This window comes from Brassica rapa, unplaced genomic scaffold, assembly GCF_000309985.2.
Source record: "Brassica rapa cultivar Chiifu-401-42 unplaced genomic scaffold, CAAS_Brap_v3.01 Scaffold0389, whole genome shotgun sequence".
Classification (NCBI taxonomy): Eukaryota; Viridiplantae; Streptophyta; class Magnoliopsida; order Brassicales; family Brassicaceae; genus Brassica; species Brassica rapa.
In genome coordinates, this window is record NW_022610331.1 from 1 (window position 1) to 16,933 (window position 16,933).

The 16,933-nt window shown below is 47.0% G+C and overlaps 33 non-coding genes across 33 annotated transcripts; all 33 read right to left on the bottom strand.

Annotated features, from left to right (window-relative positions):
• Positions 1–109: 109 nt before the first annotated feature.
• Positions 110–227, bottom strand: LOC117130263. Its single transcript, XR_004453700.1, has one exon. It is a non-coding gene; the product is annotated as a 5S ribosomal RNA (ribosomal RNA).
• Positions 228–628: 401 nt separating this feature from the next.
• On the bottom strand, positions 629–747 carry LOC117130255. Its single transcript, XR_004453692.1, has one exon. It is a non-coding gene; the product is annotated as a 5S ribosomal RNA (ribosomal RNA).
• Positions 748–1,142: 395 nt separating this feature from the next.
• LOC117130299 lies at positions 1,143–1,261 on the bottom strand. The gene has a single exon (XR_004453736.1). It is a non-coding gene; the product is annotated as a 5S ribosomal RNA (ribosomal RNA).
• A 382-nt stretch (positions 1,262–1,643) lies between these two features.
• On the bottom strand, positions 1,644–1,762 carry LOC117130250. Its single transcript, XR_004453687.1, has one exon. It is a non-coding gene; the product is annotated as a 5S ribosomal RNA (ribosomal RNA).
• Positions 1,763–2,162: 400 nt separating this feature from the next.
• Positions 2,163–2,281, bottom strand: LOC117130341. Its single transcript, XR_004453776.1, has one exon. It is a non-coding gene; the product is annotated as a 5S ribosomal RNA (ribosomal RNA).
• A 398-nt stretch (positions 2,282–2,679) lies between these two features.
• Positions 2,680–2,798, bottom strand: LOC117130310. The gene has a single exon (XR_004453745.1). It is a non-coding gene; the product is annotated as a 5S ribosomal RNA (ribosomal RNA).
• Positions 2,799–3,196: 398 nt separating this feature from the next.
• On the bottom strand, positions 3,197–3,315 carry LOC117130334. Its single transcript, XR_004453769.1, has one exon. It is a non-coding gene; the product is annotated as a 5S ribosomal RNA (ribosomal RNA).
• A 398-nt stretch (positions 3,316–3,713) lies between these two features.
• Positions 3,714–3,832, bottom strand: LOC117130329. The gene has a single exon (XR_004453764.1). It is a non-coding gene; the product is annotated as a 5S ribosomal RNA (ribosomal RNA).
• A 382-nt stretch (positions 3,833–4,214) lies between these two features.
• Positions 4,215–4,333, bottom strand: LOC117130337. The gene has a single exon (XR_004453772.1). It is a non-coding gene; the product is annotated as a 5S ribosomal RNA (ribosomal RNA).
• Positions 4,334–4,742: 409 nt separating this feature from the next.
• LOC117130284 lies at positions 4,743–4,860 on the bottom strand. Its single transcript, XR_004453721.1, has one exon. It is a non-coding gene; the product is annotated as a 5S ribosomal RNA (ribosomal RNA).
• A 398-nt stretch (positions 4,861–5,258) lies between these two features.
• Positions 5,259–5,377, bottom strand: LOC117130302. Its single transcript, XR_004453739.1, has one exon. It is a non-coding gene; the product is annotated as a 5S ribosomal RNA (ribosomal RNA).
• Positions 5,378–5,762: 385 nt separating this feature from the next.
• On the bottom strand, positions 5,763–5,881 carry LOC117130321. The gene has a single exon (XR_004453756.1). It is a non-coding gene; the product is annotated as a 5S ribosomal RNA (ribosomal RNA).
• Positions 5,882–6,267: 386 nt separating this feature from the next.
• On the bottom strand, positions 6,268–6,386 carry LOC117130332. Its single transcript, XR_004453767.1, has one exon. It is a non-coding gene; the product is annotated as a 5S ribosomal RNA (ribosomal RNA).
• Positions 6,387–6,790: 404 nt separating this feature from the next.
• Positions 6,791–6,909, bottom strand: LOC117130330. Its single transcript, XR_004453765.1, has one exon. It is a non-coding gene; the product is annotated as a 5S ribosomal RNA (ribosomal RNA).
• Positions 6,910–7,294: 385 nt separating this feature from the next.
• LOC117130343 lies at positions 7,295–7,413 on the bottom strand. Its single transcript, XR_004453778.1, has one exon. It is a non-coding gene; the product is annotated as a 5S ribosomal RNA (ribosomal RNA).
• Positions 7,414–7,804: 391 nt separating this feature from the next.
• On the bottom strand, positions 7,805–7,923 carry LOC117130256. The gene has a single exon (XR_004453693.1). It is a non-coding gene; the product is annotated as a 5S ribosomal RNA (ribosomal RNA).
• A 398-nt stretch (positions 7,924–8,321) lies between these two features.
• Positions 8,322–8,439, bottom strand: LOC117130264. Its single transcript, XR_004453701.1, has one exon. It is a non-coding gene; the product is annotated as a 5S ribosomal RNA (ribosomal RNA).
• Positions 8,440–8,821: 382 nt separating this feature from the next.
• Positions 8,822–8,939, bottom strand: LOC117130283. The gene has a single exon (XR_004453720.1). It is a non-coding gene; the product is annotated as a 5S ribosomal RNA (ribosomal RNA).
• Positions 8,940–9,339: 400 nt separating this feature from the next.
• Positions 9,340–9,458, bottom strand: LOC117130267. Its single transcript, XR_004453704.1, has one exon. It is a non-coding gene; the product is annotated as a 5S ribosomal RNA (ribosomal RNA).
• Positions 9,459–9,856: 398 nt separating this feature from the next.
• Positions 9,857–9,975, bottom strand: LOC117130262. The gene has a single exon (XR_004453699.1). It is a non-coding gene; the product is annotated as a 5S ribosomal RNA (ribosomal RNA).
• Positions 9,976–10,356: 381 nt separating this feature from the next.
• Positions 10,357–10,475, bottom strand: LOC117130338. The gene has a single exon (XR_004453773.1). It is a non-coding gene; the product is annotated as a 5S ribosomal RNA (ribosomal RNA).
• A 403-nt stretch (positions 10,476–10,878) lies between these two features.
• LOC117130252 lies at positions 10,879–10,996 on the bottom strand. Its single transcript, XR_004453689.1, has one exon. It is a non-coding gene; the product is annotated as a 5S ribosomal RNA (ribosomal RNA).
• A 398-nt stretch (positions 10,997–11,394) lies between these two features.
• Positions 11,395–11,513, bottom strand: LOC117130328. Its single transcript, XR_004453763.1, has one exon. It is a non-coding gene; the product is annotated as a 5S ribosomal RNA (ribosomal RNA).
• Positions 11,514–11,909: 396 nt separating this feature from the next.
• Positions 11,910–12,028, bottom strand: LOC117130331. The gene has a single exon (XR_004453766.1). It is a non-coding gene; the product is annotated as a 5S ribosomal RNA (ribosomal RNA).
• Positions 12,029–12,410: 382 nt separating this feature from the next.
• Positions 12,411–12,529, bottom strand: LOC117130278. The gene has a single exon (XR_004453715.1). It is a non-coding gene; the product is annotated as a 5S ribosomal RNA (ribosomal RNA).
• Positions 12,530–12,927: 398 nt separating this feature from the next.
• LOC117130298 lies at positions 12,928–13,046 on the bottom strand. Its single transcript, XR_004453735.1, has one exon. It is a non-coding gene; the product is annotated as a 5S ribosomal RNA (ribosomal RNA).
• Positions 13,047–13,444: 398 nt separating this feature from the next.
• On the bottom strand, positions 13,445–13,563 carry LOC117130301. Its single transcript, XR_004453738.1, has one exon. It is a non-coding gene; the product is annotated as a 5S ribosomal RNA (ribosomal RNA).
• Positions 13,564–13,945: 382 nt separating this feature from the next.
• LOC117130289 lies at positions 13,946–14,064 on the bottom strand. Its single transcript, XR_004453726.1, has one exon. It is a non-coding gene; the product is annotated as a 5S ribosomal RNA (ribosomal RNA).
• Positions 14,065–14,449: 385 nt separating this feature from the next.
• On the bottom strand, positions 14,450–14,567 carry LOC117130253. Its single transcript, XR_004453690.1, has one exon. It is a non-coding gene; the product is annotated as a 5S ribosomal RNA (ribosomal RNA).
• A 397-nt stretch (positions 14,568–14,964) lies between these two features.
• Positions 14,965–15,083, bottom strand: LOC117130287. Its single transcript, XR_004453724.1, has one exon. It is a non-coding gene; the product is annotated as a 5S ribosomal RNA (ribosomal RNA).
• A 396-nt stretch (positions 15,084–15,479) lies between these two features.
• Positions 15,480–15,598, bottom strand: LOC117130333. Its single transcript, XR_004453768.1, has one exon. It is a non-coding gene; the product is annotated as a 5S ribosomal RNA (ribosomal RNA).
• Positions 15,599–15,981: 383 nt separating this feature from the next.
• On the bottom strand, positions 15,982–16,100 carry LOC117130344. The gene has a single exon (XR_004453779.1). It is a non-coding gene; the product is annotated as a 5S ribosomal RNA (ribosomal RNA).
• Positions 16,101–16,494: 394 nt separating this feature from the next.
• On the bottom strand, positions 16,495–16,613 carry LOC117130316. The gene has a single exon (XR_004453751.1). It is a non-coding gene; the product is annotated as a 5S ribosomal RNA (ribosomal RNA).
• Between the last annotated feature and the right edge of the window lie 320 nt (positions 16,614–16,933).

A 16,933-nucleotide genomic window follows, 5' to 3' on the forward strand; every position in this document is an offset into this window, starting at 1 on the left:
TTTCTGGGCCTTTCCGAATGGTGCTGTGGGCGGCGTAGTTCCTCACGGTTCAAAAGTTATGGATTTTCCAAAGCTAGAATCGTTTTAGATCCAAAAACAAAATAAAAAAGGGGTGCAACACGAGGACTTCCGGGAGGTCACCCATCCTAGTACTACTCTCGCCCAAGCACGCTTAACTGCGGAGTTCTGATGGGATCCGGTGCATTAGTGCTGGTATGATCGCACCCAGTTAGTACATGACTCGCGATTCCATATGTCCTTTCGTTCCGACAATTCGAGTGGATGGCGTGGGACCCACAAGATTTGTTGGCATTTTTTTTTCTCGAACGAAAGTGCGTCGAGATTGATGTAGAACACAACAAAAACAACAACAACAACAACAAACACTCGAAAAAACGCATCGCGACTATTTTACGCTCCGTAAATTCAGCAGCCCGTTTGAGGGTCAAAACGGCTGAATTTGGGGCCGAAAAATCGTGACGTCCTTTAACCGCCCTTGATGGTTTCTGGGCCTTTCCGAAATGGTGCTGTGGGCGGCGTAGTTCCTCACGGTTCAAAAGTTATGGGTTTTCAAGTTATGGGTTTTCCAAAGCTAGAATCGTTTTAGATCCAAAAACAAAATAAAAAAGGGGTGCAACACGAGGACTTCCCGTGAGGTCACCCTTCCTGGTACTACTCTCGCCCAAGCACGCTTAACTGCGGAGTTCTGATGGGATCCGGTGCATTAGTGCTGGTATGATCACACCCGTTAATACATGACTCGCGATTCCATATGTCCTTTCGTTCCGACAATTCGAGTGGATGGCGTGGGACCCACAAGATTTGTTGGCATTTTTTTTCTTGAACGAAAGTGCGTCGAGATTGAAGTAGAACACAACAACAACAGCAACAACAACAAACACTCGAAAAACGCATCGCGACTATTTTACGCTCCGTAAATTTCAGAAGCCCGTTTGAGGGTCAAAACGGCTGAAATTGGTGCCGAAAAATCGCGACGTCCTTTAACCGCCCTTGATGGTTTCTGGGCCTTTCCGAAATGGTCTGTGGGCGGCGTAGTTCCTCACGATTCAAAAGTTATGGGTTTTCAAGTTATGGGTTTTCCAAAGCTAGAATCGTTTTAGATCCAAAAACAAAATAAAAAAGGGGTGCAACACGAGGACTTCCCGGGAGGTCACCCATCCTAATACTACTCTCACCCAGGCGCGCTTAACTGCAGAGTTCTGATGGGATCCGGTGCATTAGTGCTGGTATGATCACACCCGTTAATACATGACTCGCTATTCCATATGTCCTTTTGTTCCGACAATTCGAGTGGATGGCGTGGGACCCACAAGATTTGTTGGCATTTTTTTTTCTCGAACGAAAGTGCGTCGAGATTGATGTAGAACACAACAACAACAGCAACAACAACAAACACTCGAAAAAACGCATCGCGACTATTTTACGCTCCGTAAATTTCAGCAGCCCGTTTGAGGGTCAAAACGGCTGAATTTGGGGCCGAAAAATCGCGACCTCCTTTAACCGCCCTTGATGGTTTTTTGGCCTTTCCGAAATGGTGCTGTGGGCGGCGTAGTTCCTCACGGTTCAAAAGTTATGGGTTTTCCAAAGCTAGAATCGTTTTAGATCCAAAAACAAAATAAAAAGGGGTGCAACACGAGGACTTCCCGGGAGGTCACCCATCCTAGTACTACTCTCGCCCAAGCACGCTTAACTGCGGAGTTCTGATGGGATCCGGTGCATTAGTGCTGGTATGATCGCACCCGTTAGTACATGACTCGCGATTCCATATGTCCTTTCGTTCCGACAATTCGAGTGGATGGCGTGGGACCCACAAGATTTGTTGGCATTTTTTTTCTCGAACGAAAGTGCGTCGAGATTGATGTAGAACACAACAACAACAACAACAACAACAACAAACACTCGAAAAAACGCATCGCGACTATTTTACGCTCCGTAAATTTCAGCAGCCCGTTTGAGGGTCAAAACGGCTGAATTTGGGGCCGAAAAATCGTGACGTCCTTTAACCGCCCTTGATGGTTTCTGGGCCTTTCCGAAATGGTGCTGTGGGCGGCGTAGTTCCTCACGGTTCAAAAGTTATGGGTTTTCAAGTTATGGGTTTTCCAAAGCTAGAATCGTTTTAGATCCAAAAACAAAATAAAAAAGGGGTGCAACACGAGGACTTCCCGTGAGGTCACCCATCCTGGTACTACTCTCGCCCAAGCACGCTTAACTGCGGAGTTCTGATGGGATCCGGTGCATTAGTGCTGGTATGATCACACCCGTTAATACATGACTCGCGATTCCATATGTCCTTTCGTTCCGACAATTCGAGTGGATGGCGTGGGACCCACAAGATTTGTTGGCATTTTTTTTTCTCGAACGAAAGTGCGTCGAGATTGATGTAGAACACAACAACAACAGCAACAACAACAAACACTCGAAAAAACGCATCGCGACTATTTTACGCTCCGTAAATTTCAGAAGCCCGTTTGAGGGTCAAAACGGCTGAAATTGGTGCCGAAAAATCGCGACGTCCTTTAACCGCCCTTGATGGTTTCTGGGCCTTTCCGAAATGGTGCTGTGGGCGGCGTAGTTCCTCACGGTTCAAAAGTTATGGGTTTTCAAGTTATGGGTTTTCCAAAGCTAGAATCGTTTTAGATCCAAAAACAAAATAAAAAAGGGGTGCAACACGAGGACTTCCCGGGAGGTCACCCATCCTAGTACTACTCTCGCCCAAGCACGCTTAACTGCGGAGTTCTGATGGGATCCGGTGCATTAGTGCTGGTATGATCGCACCCGTTAGTACATGACTCGCGATTCCATATGTCCTTTCGTTCCGACAATTCGAGTGGATGGCGTGGGACCCACAAGATTTGTTGGCATTTTTTTTTCTCGAACGAAAGTGCGTCGAGATTGATGTAGAACACAACAACAACAGCAACAACAACAAACACTCGAAAAAACGCATCGCGACTATTTTACGCTCCGTAAATTTCAGCAGCCCGTTTGAGGGTCAAAACGGCTGAATTTGGGGCCGAAAAATCGCGACGTCCTTTAACCGCCCTTGATGGTTTCTGGGCCTTTCCGAAATGGTGCTGTGGGCGGCGTAGTTCCTCACGGTTCAAAAGTTATGGGTTTTCAAGTTATGGGTTTTCCAAAGCTAGAATCGTTTTAGATCCAAAAACAAAATAAAAAAGGGGTGCAACACGAGGACTTCCCGTGAGGTCACCCATCCTAGTACTACTCTCGCCCAAGCACGCTTAACTGCGGAGTTCTGATGGGATCCGGTGCATTAGTGCTGGTATGATCACACCCGTTAGTACATGACTCGCGATTCCATATGTCCTTTCGTTCCGACAATTCGAGTGGATGGCGTGGGACCCACAAGATTTGTTGGCATTTTTTTTTCTCGAACGAAAGTGCGTCGAGATTGATGTAGAACACAACAACAACAACAACAACAACAAACACTCGAAAAAACGCATCGCGACTATTTTACGCTCCGTAAATTTCAGCAGCCCGTTTGAAGGTCAAAACGGCTGAAATTGGTGCCGAATAATCGCGACGCCCTTTAACCGCCCTTGATGGTTTCTGGGCCTTTCCGAAATGGTGCTGTGGGCGGCGTAGTTCCTCACGATTCAAAAGTTATGGGTTTTCAAGTTATGGGTTTTCCAAAGCTAGAATCGTTTTAGATCCAAAAACAAAATAAAAAAGGGGTGCAACACGAGGACTTCCCGGGAGGTCACCCATCCTAGTACTACTCTCGCCCAAGCACGCTTAACTGCGGAGTTCTGATGGGATCCGGTGCATTAGTGCTGGTATGATCACACCCGTTAGTACATGACTCGCGATTCCATATGTCCTTTCGTTCCGACAATTCGAGTGGATGGCGTGGGACCCACAAGATTTGTTGGCATTTTTTTTCTCGAACGAAAGTGCGTCGAGATTGATGTAGAACACAACAACAACAGCAACAACAACAAACACTCGAAAAAACGCATCGCGACTATTTTACGCTCCGTAAATTTCAGCAGCCCGTTTGAGGGTCAAAACGGCTGAATTTGGGGCCGAAAAATCGCGACGTCCTTTAACCGCCCTTGATGGTTTCTGGGCCTTTCCGAAATGGTGCTGTGGGCGGCGTAGTTCCTCACGGTTCAAAAGTTATGGGTTTTCCAAAGCTAGAATCGTTTTAGATCCAAAAACAAAATAAAAAAGGGGTGCAACACGAGGACTTCCCGGGAGGTCACCCATCCTAGTACTACTCTCGCCCAAGCACGCTTAACTGCGGAGTTCTGATGGGATCCGGTGCATTAGTGCTGGTATGATCGCACCAGTTAGTACATGACTCGCGATTCCATATGTCCTTTCGTTCCGACAATTCGAGTGGATGGCGTGGGACCCACAAGATTTGTTGGCATTTTTTTTCTCGAACGAAAGTGCGTCGAGATTGATGTAGAACACAACAACAACAACAACAACAACAACAACAACAACAAACACTCGAAAAAACGCATCGCGACTATTTTACGCTCCGTAAATTTCAGCAGCCCGTTTGAGGGTCAAAACGGCTGAATTTGGGGCCGAAAAATCGTGACGTCCTTTAACCGCCCTTGATGGTTTCTGGGCCTTTCCGAAATGGTGCTGTGGGCGGCGTAGTTCCTCACGGTTCAAAAGTTATGGGTTTTCAAGTTATGGGTTTTCCAAAGCTAGAATCGTTTTAGATCCAAAAACAAAATAAAAAAGGGGTGCAACACGAGGACTTCCCGGAGGTCACCCATCCTGGTACTACTCTCGCCCAAGCACGCTTAACTGCGGAGTTCTGATGGGATCCGGTGCATTAGTGCTGGTATGATCACACCCGTTAGTACATGACTCGCGATTCCATATGTCCTTTCGTTCCGACAATTCGAGTGGATGGCGTGGGACCCACAAGATTTGTTGGCATTTTTTTTTCTCGAACGAAAGTGCGTCGAGATTGATGTAGAACACAACAACAACAGCAACAACAACAAACACTCGAAAAAACGCATCGCGACTATTTTACGCTCCGTAAATTTCAGCAGCCCGTTTGAGGGTCAAAACGGCTGAATTTGGGGCCGAAAAATCGCGACGTCCTTTAACCGCCCTTGATGGTTTCTGGGCCTTTCCGAAATGGTGCTGTGGGCGGCGTAGTTCCTCACGGTTCAAAAGTTATGGGTTTTCAAGTTATGGGTTTTCCAAAGCTAGAATCGTTTTAGATCCAAAAACAAAATAAAAAAGGGGTGCAACACGAGGACTTCCCGGGAGGTCACCCATCCTAATACTACTCTCACCCAGGCGCGCTTAACTGCAGCGTTCTGATGGGATCCGGTGCATTAGTGCTGGTATGATCACACCCGTTAATACATGACTCGCTATTCCATATGTCCTTTTGTTCCGACAATTCGAGTGGATGGCGTGGGACCCACAAGATTTGTTGGCATTTTTTTTCTCGAACGAAAGTGCGTCGAGATTGATGTAGAACACAACAACAACAGCAACAACAACAACAAACATTCGAAAAAACGCATCGCGACTATTTTACGCTCCGTAAATTTCAGCAGCCCGTTTGAGGGTCAAAACGGCTGAATTTGGGGCCGAAAAATCGCGACGTCCTTTAACCGCCCTTGATGGTTTCTGGGCCTTTCCGAAATGGTGCTGTGGGCGGCGTAGTTCCTCACGGTTCAAAAGTTATGGGTTTTCCAAAGCTAGAATCGTTTTAGATCCAAAAACAAAATAAAAAAGGGGTGCAACACGAGGACTTCCCGGGAGGTCACCCATCCTAGTACTACTCTCGCCCAAGCACGCTTAACTGCGGAGTTCTGATGGGATCCGGTGCATTAGTGCTGGTATGATCGCACCCGTTAGTACATGACTCGCGATTCCATATGTCCTTTCGTTCCGACAATTCGAGTGGATGGCGTGGGACCCACAAGATTTGTTGGCATTTTTTTTTCTCGAACGAAAGTGCGTCGAGATTGATGTAGAACACAACAACAACAACAACAACAACAACAAACACTCGAAAAAACGCATCGCGACTATTTTACGCTCCGTAAATTTCAGCAGCCCGTTTGAGGGTCAAAACGGCTGAATTTGGGGCCGAAAAATCGTGACGTCCTTTAACCGCCCTTGATGGTTTCTGGGCCTTTCCGAAATGGTGCTGTGGGCGGCGTAGTTCCTCACGGTTCAAAAGTTATGGGTTTTCCAAAGCTAGAATCGTTTTAGATCCAAAAACAAAATAAAAAAGGGGTGCAACACGAGGACTTCCCGGGAGGTCACCCATCCTAGTACTACTCTCGCCCAAGCACGCTTAACTGCGGAGTTCTGATGGGATCCGGTGCATTAGTGCTGGTATGATCGCACCCGTTAATACATGACTCGCGATTCCATATGTCCTTTCGTTCCGACAATTCGAGTGGATGGCGTGGGACCCACAAGATTTGTTGGCATTTTTTTTTCTCGAACGAAAGTGCGTCGAGATTGATGTAGAACACAACAACAACAACACCAGCAACAACAACAAACACTCGAAAAAACGCATCGCGACTATTTTACGCTCCGTAAATTTCAGCAGCCCGTTTGAGGGTCAAAACGGCTGAATTTGGGGCCGAAAAATCGTGACGTCCTTTAACCGCCCTTGATGGTTTCTGGGCCTTTCCGAAATGGTGCTGTGGGCGGCGTAGTTCCTCACGGTTCAAAAGTTATGGGTTTTCAAGTTATGGGTTTTCCAAAGCTAGAATCGTTTTAGATCCAAAAACAAAATAAAAAAGGGGTGCAACACGAGGACTTCCCGGGAGGTCACCCATCCTAGTACTACTCTCGCCCAAGCACGCTTAACTGCGGAGTTCTGATGGGATCCGGTGCATTAGTGCTGGTATGATCACACCCGTTAATACATGACTCGCTATTCCATATGTCCTTTTGTTCCGACAATTCGAGTGGATGGCGTGGGACCCACAAGATTTGTTGGCATTTTTTTTCTCGAACGAAAGTGCGTCGAGATTGATGTAGAACACAACAACAACAGCAACAACAACAACAAACATTCGAAAAAACGCATCGCGACTATTTTACGCTCCGTAAATTTCAGCAGCCCGTTTGAGGGTCAAAACGGCTGAATTTGGGGCCGAAAAATCGCGACGTCCTTTAACCGCCCTTGATGGTTTCTGGGCCTTTCCGAAATGGTGCTGTGGGCGGCGTAGTTCCTCACGGTTCAAAAGTTATGGATTTTCCAAAGCTAGAATCGTTTTAGATCCAAAAACAAAATAAAAAAGGGGTGCAACACGAGGACTTCCCGGGAGGTCACCCATCCTAGTACTACTCTCGCCCAAGCACGCTTAACTGCGGAGTTCTGATGGGATCCGGTGCATTAGTGCTGGTATGATCGCACCCGTTAGTACATGACTCGCGATTCCATATGTCCTTTCGTTCCGACAATTCGAGTGGATGGCGTGGGACCCACAAGATTTGTTGGCATTTTTTTTTCTCGAACGAAAGTGCGTCGAGATTGATGTAGAACACAACAACAACAACAACAACAACCAACATTCGAAAAAACGCATCGCGACTATTTTACGCTCCGTAAATTTCAGCAGCCCGTTTGAGGGTCAAAACGGCTGAATTTGGGGCCGAAAAATCGCGACGTCCTTTAACCGCCCTTGATGGTTTCTGGGCCTTTCCGAAATGGTGCTGTGGGCGGCGTAGTTCCTCACGGTTCAAAAGTTATGGGTTTTCAAGTTTTCCAAAGCTAGAATCGTTTTAGATCCAAAAACAAAATAAAAAAGGGGTGCAACACGAGGACTTCCCGGGAGGTCACCCATCCTAGTACTACTCTCGCCCAAGCACGCTTAACTGCGGAGTTCTGATGGGATCCGGTGCATTAGTGCTGGTATGATCGCACCCGTTAGTACATGACTCGCGATTCCATATGTCCTTTCGTTCCGACAATTCGAGTGGATGGCGTGGGACCCACAAGATTTGTTGGCATTTTTTTTTCTCGAACGAAAGTGCGTCGAGATTGATGTAGAACACAACAACAACAACAACAACAACAAACACTCGAAAAAACGCATCGCGACTATTTTACGCTCCGTAAATTTCAGCAGCCCGTTTGAGGGTCAAAACGGCTGAATTTGGGGCCGAAAAATCGTGACGTCCTTTAACCGCCCTTGATGGTTTCTGGGCCTTTCCGAAATGGTGCTGTGGGCGGCGTAGTTCCTCACGGTTCAAAAGTTATGGGTTTTCAAGTTATGGGTTTTCCAAAGCTAGAATCGTTTTAGATCCAAAAACAAAATAAAAAAGGGGTGCAACACGAGGACTTCCCGTGAGGTCACCCTCCTAGTACTACTCTCGCCCAAGCACGCTTAACTGCGGAGTTCTGATGGGATCCGGTGCATTAGTGCTGGTATGATCACACCCGTTAGTACATGACTCGCGATTCCATATGTCCTTTCGTTCCGACAATTCGAGTGGATGGCGTGGGACCCACAAGATTTGTTGGCATTTTTTTTCTCGAACGAAAGTGCGTCGAGATTGATGTAGAACACAACAACAACAGCAACAACAACAAACACTCGAAAAAACGCATCGCGACTATTTTACGCTCCGTAAATTTCAGCAGCCCGTTTGAGGGTCAAAACGGCTGAAATTGGGGCCGAAAAATCGCGACGTCCTTTAACCGCCCTTGATGGTTTCTGGGCCTTTCCGAAATGGTGCTGTGGGCGGCGTAGTTCCTCACGGTTCAAAAGTTATGGGTTTTCCAAAGCTAGAATCGTTTTAGATCCAAAAACAAAATAAAAAAGGGGTGCAACACGAGGACTTCCCGGAGGTCACCCATCCTAATACTACTCTCGCCCAAGCACGCTTAACTGCGGAGTTCTGATGGGATCCGGTGCATTAGTGCTGGTATGATCACACCCGTTAGTACATGACTCGCGATTCCATATGTCCTTTCGTTCCGACAATTCGAGTGGATGGCGTGGGACCCACAAGATTTGTTGGCATTTTTTTTCTCGAACGAAAGTGCGTCGAGATTGATGTAGAACACAACAACAACAACAACAACAACAACAAACATTCGAAAAAACGCATCGCGACTATTTTACGCTCCGTAAATTTCAGCAGCCCGTTTGAGGGTCAAAACGGCTGAATTTGGGGCCGAAAAATCGCGACGTCCTTTAACCGCCCTTGATGGTTTCTGGGCCTTTCCGAAATGGTGCTGTGGGCGGCGTAGTTCCTCACGGTTCAAAAGTTATGGGTTTTCAAGTTATGGGTTTTCCAAAGCTAGAATCGTTTTAGATCCAAAAACAAAATAAAAAAGGGGTGCAACACGAGGACTTCCCGGGAGGTCACCCATCCTAGTACTACTCTCGCCCAAGCACGCTTAACTGCGGAGTTCTGATGGGATCCGGTGCATTAGTGCTGGTATGATCGCACCCGTTAGTACATGACTCGCGATTCCATATGTCCTTTCGTTCCGACAATTCGAGTGGATGGCGTGGGACCCACAAGATTTGTTGGCATTTTTTTTTCTCGAACGAAAGTGCGTCGAGATTGATGTAGAACACAACAACAACAACAACAACAACAAACACTCGAAAAAACGCATCGCGACTATTTTACGCTCCGTAAATTTCAGCAGCCCGTTTGAGGGTCAAAACGGCTGAATTTGGGGCCGAAAAATCGTGACGTCCTTTAACCGCCCTTGATGGTTTCTGGGCCTTTCCGAAATGGTGCTGTGGGCGGCGGCGTTCCTCACGGTTCAAAAGTTATGGGTTTTCAAGTTATGGGTTTTCCAAAGCTAGAATCGTTTTAGATCCAAAAACAAAATAAAAAAGGGGTGCAACACGAGGACTTCCCGTGAGGTCACCCATCCTTGTACTACTCTCGCCCAAGCACGCTTAACTGCGGAGTTCTGATGGGATCCGGTGCATTAGTGCTGGTATGATCACACCCGTTAATACATGACTCGCGATTCCATATGTCCTTTCGTTCCGACAATTCGAGTGGATGGCGTGGGACCCACAAGATTTGTTGGCATTTTTTTTCTCGAACGAAAGTGCGTCGAGATTGATGTAGAACACAACAACAACAGCAACAACAACAAACACTCGAAAAAACGCATCGCGACTATTTTACGCTCCGTAAATTTCAGAAGCCCGTTTGAGGGTCAAAACGGCTGAAATTGGGCCGAAAAATCGCGACGTCCTTTAACCGCCCTTGATGGTTTCTGGGCCTTTCCGAAATGGTGCTGTGGGCGGCGTAGTTCCTCACGGTTTAAAAGTTATGGGTTTTCCAAAGCTAGAATCGTTTTAGATCCAAAAACAAAATAAAAAAGGGGTGCAACACGAGGACTTCCCGGGAGGTCACCCATCCTAGTACTACTCTCGCCCAAGCACGCTTAACTGCGGAGTTCTGATGGGATCCGGTGCATTAGTGCTGGTATGATCGCACCAGTTAGTACATGACTCGCGATTCCATATGTCCTTTCGTTCCGACAATTCGAGTGGATGGCGTGGGACCCACAAGATTTGTTGGCATTTTTTTTCTCGAACGAAAGTGCGTCGAGATTGATGTAGAACACAACAACAACAACAAAAACAACAACAACAAACACTCGAAAAAACGCATCGCGACTATTTTACGCTCCGTAAATTTCAGCAGCCCGTTTGAGGGTCAAAACGGCTGAATTTGGGGCCGAAAAATCGCGACGTCCTTTAACCGCCCTTGATGGTTTCTGGGCCTTTCCGAAATGGTGCTGTGGGCGGCGTAGTTCCTCACGGTTCAAAAGTTATGGGTTTTCAAGTTATGGGTTTTCCAAAGCTATAATCGTTTTAGATCCAAAAACAAAATAAAAAAGGGGTGCAACACGAGGACTTCCCGGAGGTCACCCATCCTAGTACTACTCTCGCCCAAGCACGCTTAACTGCGGAGTTCTGATGGGATCCGGTGCATTAGTGCTGGTATGATCGCACCCGTTAGTACATGACTCGCGATTCCATATGTCCTTTCGTTCCGACAATTCGAGTGGATGGCGTGGGACCCACAAGATTTGTTGGCATTTTTTTTTCTCGAACGAAAGTGCGTCGAGATTGATGTAGAACACAACAACAACAACAACAACAACAAACACTCGAAAAAACGCATCGCGACTATTTTACGCTCCGTAAATTTCAGCAGCCCGTTTGAGGGTCAAAACGGCTGAATTTGGGGCCGAAAAATCGTGACGTCCTTTAACCGCCCTTGATGGTTTCTGGGCCTTTCCGAAATGGTGCTGTGGGCGGCGTAGTTCCTCACGGTTCAAAAGTTATGGGTTTTCAAGTTATGGGTTTTCCAAAGCTAGAATCGTTTTAGATCCAAAAACAAAATAAAAAAGGGGTGCAACACGAGGACTTCCCGTGAGGTCACCCATCCTGGTACTACTCTCGCCCAAGCACGCTTAACTGCGGAGTTCTGATGGGATCCGGTGCATTAGTGCTGGTATGATCGCACCCGTTAGTACATGACTCGCGATTCCATATGTCCTTTCGTTCCGACAATTCGAGTGGATGGCGTGGGACCCACAAGATTTGTTGGCATTTTTTTTCTCGAACGAAAGTGCGTCGAGATTGATGTAGAACACAACAACAACAGCAACAACAACAAACACTCGAAAAAACGCATCGCGACTATTTTACGCTCCGTAAATTTCAGAAGCCCGTTTGAGGGTCAAAACGGCTGAAATTGGTGCCGAAAAATCGCGACGTCCTTTAACCGCCCTTGATGGTTTCTGGGCCTTTCCGAAATGGTCTGTGGGCGGCGTAGTTCCTCACGATTCAAAAGTTATGGGTTTTCAAGTTATGGGTTTTCCAAAGCTAGAATCGTTTTAGATCCAAAAACAAAATAAAAAAGGGGTGCAACACGAGGACTTCCCGGGAGGTCACCCATCCTAGTACTACTCTCGCCCAAGCACGCTTAACTGCGGAGTTCTGATGGGATCCGGTGCATTAGTGCTGGTATGATCACACCCGTTAATACATGACTCGCGATTCCATATGTCCTTTCGTTCCGACAATTCGAGTGGATGGCGTGGGACCCACAAGATTTGTTGGCATTTTTTTTCTCGAACGAAAGTGCGTCGAGATTGATGTAGAACACAACAACAACAGCAACAACAACAAACACTCGAAAAAACGCATCGCGACTATTTTACGCTCCGTAAATTTCAGCAGCCCGTTTGAGGGTCAAAACGGCTGAATTTGGGGCCGAAAAATCGCGACGTCCTTTAACCGCCCTTGATGGTTTCTGGGCCTTTCCGAAATGGTGCTGTGGGCGGCGTAGTTCCTCACGGTTCAAAAGTTATGGGTTTTCCAAAGCTAGAATCGTTTTAGATCCAAAAACAAAATAAAAAAGGGGTGCAACACGAGGACTTCCCGGGAGGTCACCCATCCTAGTACTACTCTCGCCCAAGCACGCTTAACTGCGGAGTTCTGATGGGATCCGGTGCATTAGTGCTGGTATGATCGCACCCGTTAGTACATGACTCGCGATTCCATATGTCCTTTCGTTCCGACAATTCGAGTGGATGGCGTGGGACCCACAAGATTTGTTGGCATTTTTTTTTCTCGAACGAAAGTGCGTCGAGATTGATGTAGAACACAACAACAACAACAACAACAACAAACACTCGAAAAAACGCATCGCGACTATTTTACGCTCCGTAAATTTCAGCAGCCCGTTTGAGGGTCAAAACGGCTGAATTTGGGGCCGAAAAATCGTGACGCCCTTTAACCGCCCTTGATGGTTTCTGGGCCTTTCCGAAATGGTGCTGTGAGCGGCGTAGTTCCTCACGGTTCAAAAGTTATGGGTTTTCAAGTTATGGGTTTTCCAAAGCTAGAATCGTTTTAGATCCAAAAACAAAATAAAAAAGTGGTACAACACGTGGACTTCCCGTGAGGTCACCCTTCCTGGTACTACTCTCGCCCAAGCACGCTTAACTGCGGAGTTCTGATGGGATCCGGTGCATTAGTGCTGGTATGATCACACCCGTTAATACATGACTCGCGATTCCATATGTCCTTTCGTTCCGACAATTCGAGTGGATGGCGTGGGACCCACAAGATTTGTTGGCATTTTTTTTTCTCGAACGAAAGTGCGTCGAGATTGATGTAGAACACAACAACAACAGCAACAACAACAAACACTCGAAAAAACGCATCGCGACTATTTTACGCTCCGTAAATTTCAGAAGCCCGTTTGAGGGTCAAAACGGCTGAAATTGGTGCCGAAAAATCGCGACGTCCTTTAACCGCCCTTGATGGTTTCTGGGCCTTTCCGAAATGGTGCTGTGGGCGGCGTAGTTCCTCACGGTTCAAAAGTTATGGGTTTTCAAGTTATGGGTTTTCCAAAGCTAGAATCGTTTTAGATCCAAAAACAAAATAAAAAAGGGGTGCAACACGAGGACTTCCCGGGAGGTCACCCATCCTAATACTACTCTCACCCAGGCGCGCTTAACTGCAGAGTTCTGATGGGATCCGGTGCATTAGTGCTGGTATGATCACACCCGTTAATACATGACTCGCTATTCCATATGTCCTTTTGTTCCGACAATTCGAGTGGATGGCGTGGGACCCACAAGATTTGTTGGCATTTTTTTTCTCGAACGAAAGTGCGTCGAGATTGATGTAGAACACAACAACAACAGCAACAACAACAAACACTCGAAAAAACGCATCGCGACTATTTTACGCTCCGTAAATTTCAGCAGCCCGTTTGAGGGTCAAAACGGCTGAATCTGGGGCCGAAAAATCGTGATGCCCTTTAACCGCCCTTGATGGTTTCTGGGCCTTTCCGAAATGGTGCTGTGGGCGGCGTAGTTCCTCACGGTTCAAAAGTTATGGGTTTTCCAAAGCTAGAATCGTTTTAGATCCAAAAACAAAATAAAAAAGGGGTGCAACACGAGGACTTCCCGGGAGGTCACCCATCCTAGTACTACTCTCGCCCAAGCACGCTTAACTGCGGAGTTCTGATGGGATCCGGTGCATTAGTGCTGGTATGATCGCACCCGTTAGTACATGACTCGCGATTCCATATGTCCTTTCGTTCCGACAATTCGAGTGGATGGCGTGGGACCCACAAGATTTGTTGGCATTTTTTTTCTCGAACGAAAGTGCGTCGAGATTGATGTAGAACACAACAACAACAACAACAACAACAACAACACTCGAAAAAACGCATCGCGACTATTTTACGCTCCGTAAATTTCAGCAGCCCGTTTGAGGGTCAAAACGGCTGAATTTGGGGCCGAAAAATCGTGACGTCCTTTAACCGCCCTTGATGGTTTCTGGGCCTTTCCGAAATGGTGCTGTGGGCGGCGTAGTTCCTCACGGTTCAAAAGTTATGGGTTTTCCCAAAGCTAGAATCGTTTTAGATCCAAAAACAAAATAAAAAAGGGGTGCAACACGAGGACTTCCCGGAGGTCACCCATCCTAGTACTACTCTCGCCCAAGCACGCTTAACTGCGGAGTTCTGATGGGATCCGGTGCATTAGTGCTGGTATGATCGCACCCGTTAGTACATGACTCGCGATTCCATATGTCCTTTCGTTCCGACAATTCGAGTGGATGGCGTGGGACCCACAAGATTTGTTGGCATTTTTTTTCTCGAACGAAAGTGCGTCGAGATTGATGTAGAACACAACAACAACAACAACAACAACAAACACTCGAAAAAACGCATCGCGACTATTTTACGCTCCGTAAATTTCAGCAGCCCGTTTGAGGGTCAAAACGGCTGAATTTGGGGCCGAAAAATCGTGACGTCCTTTAACCGCCCTTGATGGTTTCTGGGCCTTTCCGAAATGGTGCTGTGGGCGGCGTAGTTCCTCACGGTTCAAAAGTTATGGGTTTTCAAGTTATGGGTTTTCCAAAGCTAGAATCGTTTTAGATCCAAAAACAAAATAAAAAAGGGGTGCAACACGAGGACTTCCCGTGAGGTCACCCATCCTAGTACTACTCTCGCCCAAGCACGCTTGACTGCGGAGTTCTGATAGGATCCGGTGCATTAGTGCTGGTATGATCACACCCGTTAATACATGACTCGCGATTCCATATGTCCTTTCGTTCCTACAATTCGAGTGGATGGCGTGGGACCCACAAGATTTGTTGGCATTTTTTTTCTCGAACGAAAGTGCGTCGAGATTGATGTAGAACACAACAACAACAGCAACAACAACAAACACTCGAAAAAACGCATCGCGACTATTTTACGCTCCGTAAATTTCAGAAGCCCGTTTGAGGGTCAAAACGGCTGAAATTGGTGCCGAAAAATCGCGACGTCCTTTAACCGCCCTTGATGGTTTCTGGGCCTTTCCGAAATGGTCTGTGGGCGGCGTAGTTCCTCACGATTCAAAAGTTATGGGTTTTCAAGTTATGGGTTTTCCAAAGCTAGAATCGTTTTAGATCCAAAAACAAAATAAAAAAGGGGTGCAACACGAGGACTTCCCGGGAGGTCACCCATCCTAGTACTACTCTCGCCCAAGCACGCTTAACTGCGGAGTTCTGATGGGATCCGGAGCATTAGTGCTGGTATGATCGCACCCGTTAGTACATGACTCGCGATTCCATATGTCCTTTCGTTCCGACAATTCGAGTGGATGGCGTGGGACCCACAAGATTTGTTGGCATTTTTTTTCTCGAACGAAAGTGCGTCGAGATTGATGTAGAACACAACAACAACAACAACAACAACAACACACTCGAAAAAACGCATCGCGACTATTTTACGCTCCGTAAATTTCAGCAGCCCGTTTGAGGGTCAAAACGGCTGAATTTGGGGCCGAAAAATCGTGACGTCCTTTAACCGCCCTTGATGGTTTCTGGGCCTTTCCGAAATGGTGCTGTGGGCGGCGTAGTTCCTCACGGTTCAAAAGTTATGGGTTTTCCAAAGCTAGAATCGTTTTAGATCCAAAAACAAAATAAAAAAGGGGTGCAACACGAGGACTTCCCGTGAGGTCACCCTTCCTGGTACTACTCTCGCCCAAGCACGCTTAACTGCGGAGTTCTGATGGGATCCGGTGCATTAGTGCTGGTATGATCGCACCCGTTAGTACATGACTCGCGATTCCATATGTCCTTTCGTTCCGACAATTCGAGTGGATGGCGTGGGACCCACAAGATTTGTTGGCATTTTTTTTCTCGAACGAAAGTGCGTCGAGATTGATGTAGAACACAACAACAACAACAACAACAACAAACACTCGAAAAAACGCATCGCGACTATTTTACGCTCCGTAAATTTCAGCAGCCCGTTTGAGGGTCAAAACGGCTGAATTTGGGGCCGAAAAATCGTGACGTCCTTTAACCGCCCTTGATGGTTTCTGGGCCTTTCCGAAATGGTGCTGTGGGCGGCGTAGTTCCTCACGGTTCAAAAGTTATGGGTTTTCAAGTTATGGGTCCAAAGCTAGAATCGTTTTAGATCCAAAAACAAAATAAAAAAGGGGTGCAACACGAGGACTTCCCGTGAGGTCACCCATCCTAGTACTACTCTCGCCCAAGCACGCTTAACTGCGGAGTTCTGATGGGATCCGGTGCATTAGTGCTGGTATGATCGCACCCGTTAGTACATGACTCGCGATTCCATATGTCCTTTCGTTCCGACAATTCGAGTGGATGGCGTGGGACCCACAAGATTTGTTGGCATTTTTTTTCTCGAACGAAAGTGCGTCGAGATTGATGTAGAACACAACAACAACAACAACAACAACAAACACTCGAAAAAACGCATCGCGACTATTTTACGCTCCGTAAATTTCAGCAGCCCGTTTGAGGGTCAAAACGGCTGAATTTGGGGCCGAAAAATCGTGACGTCCTTTAACCGCCCTTGATGGTTTCTGGGCCTTTCCGAAATGGTGCTGTGGGCGGCGTAGTTCCTCACG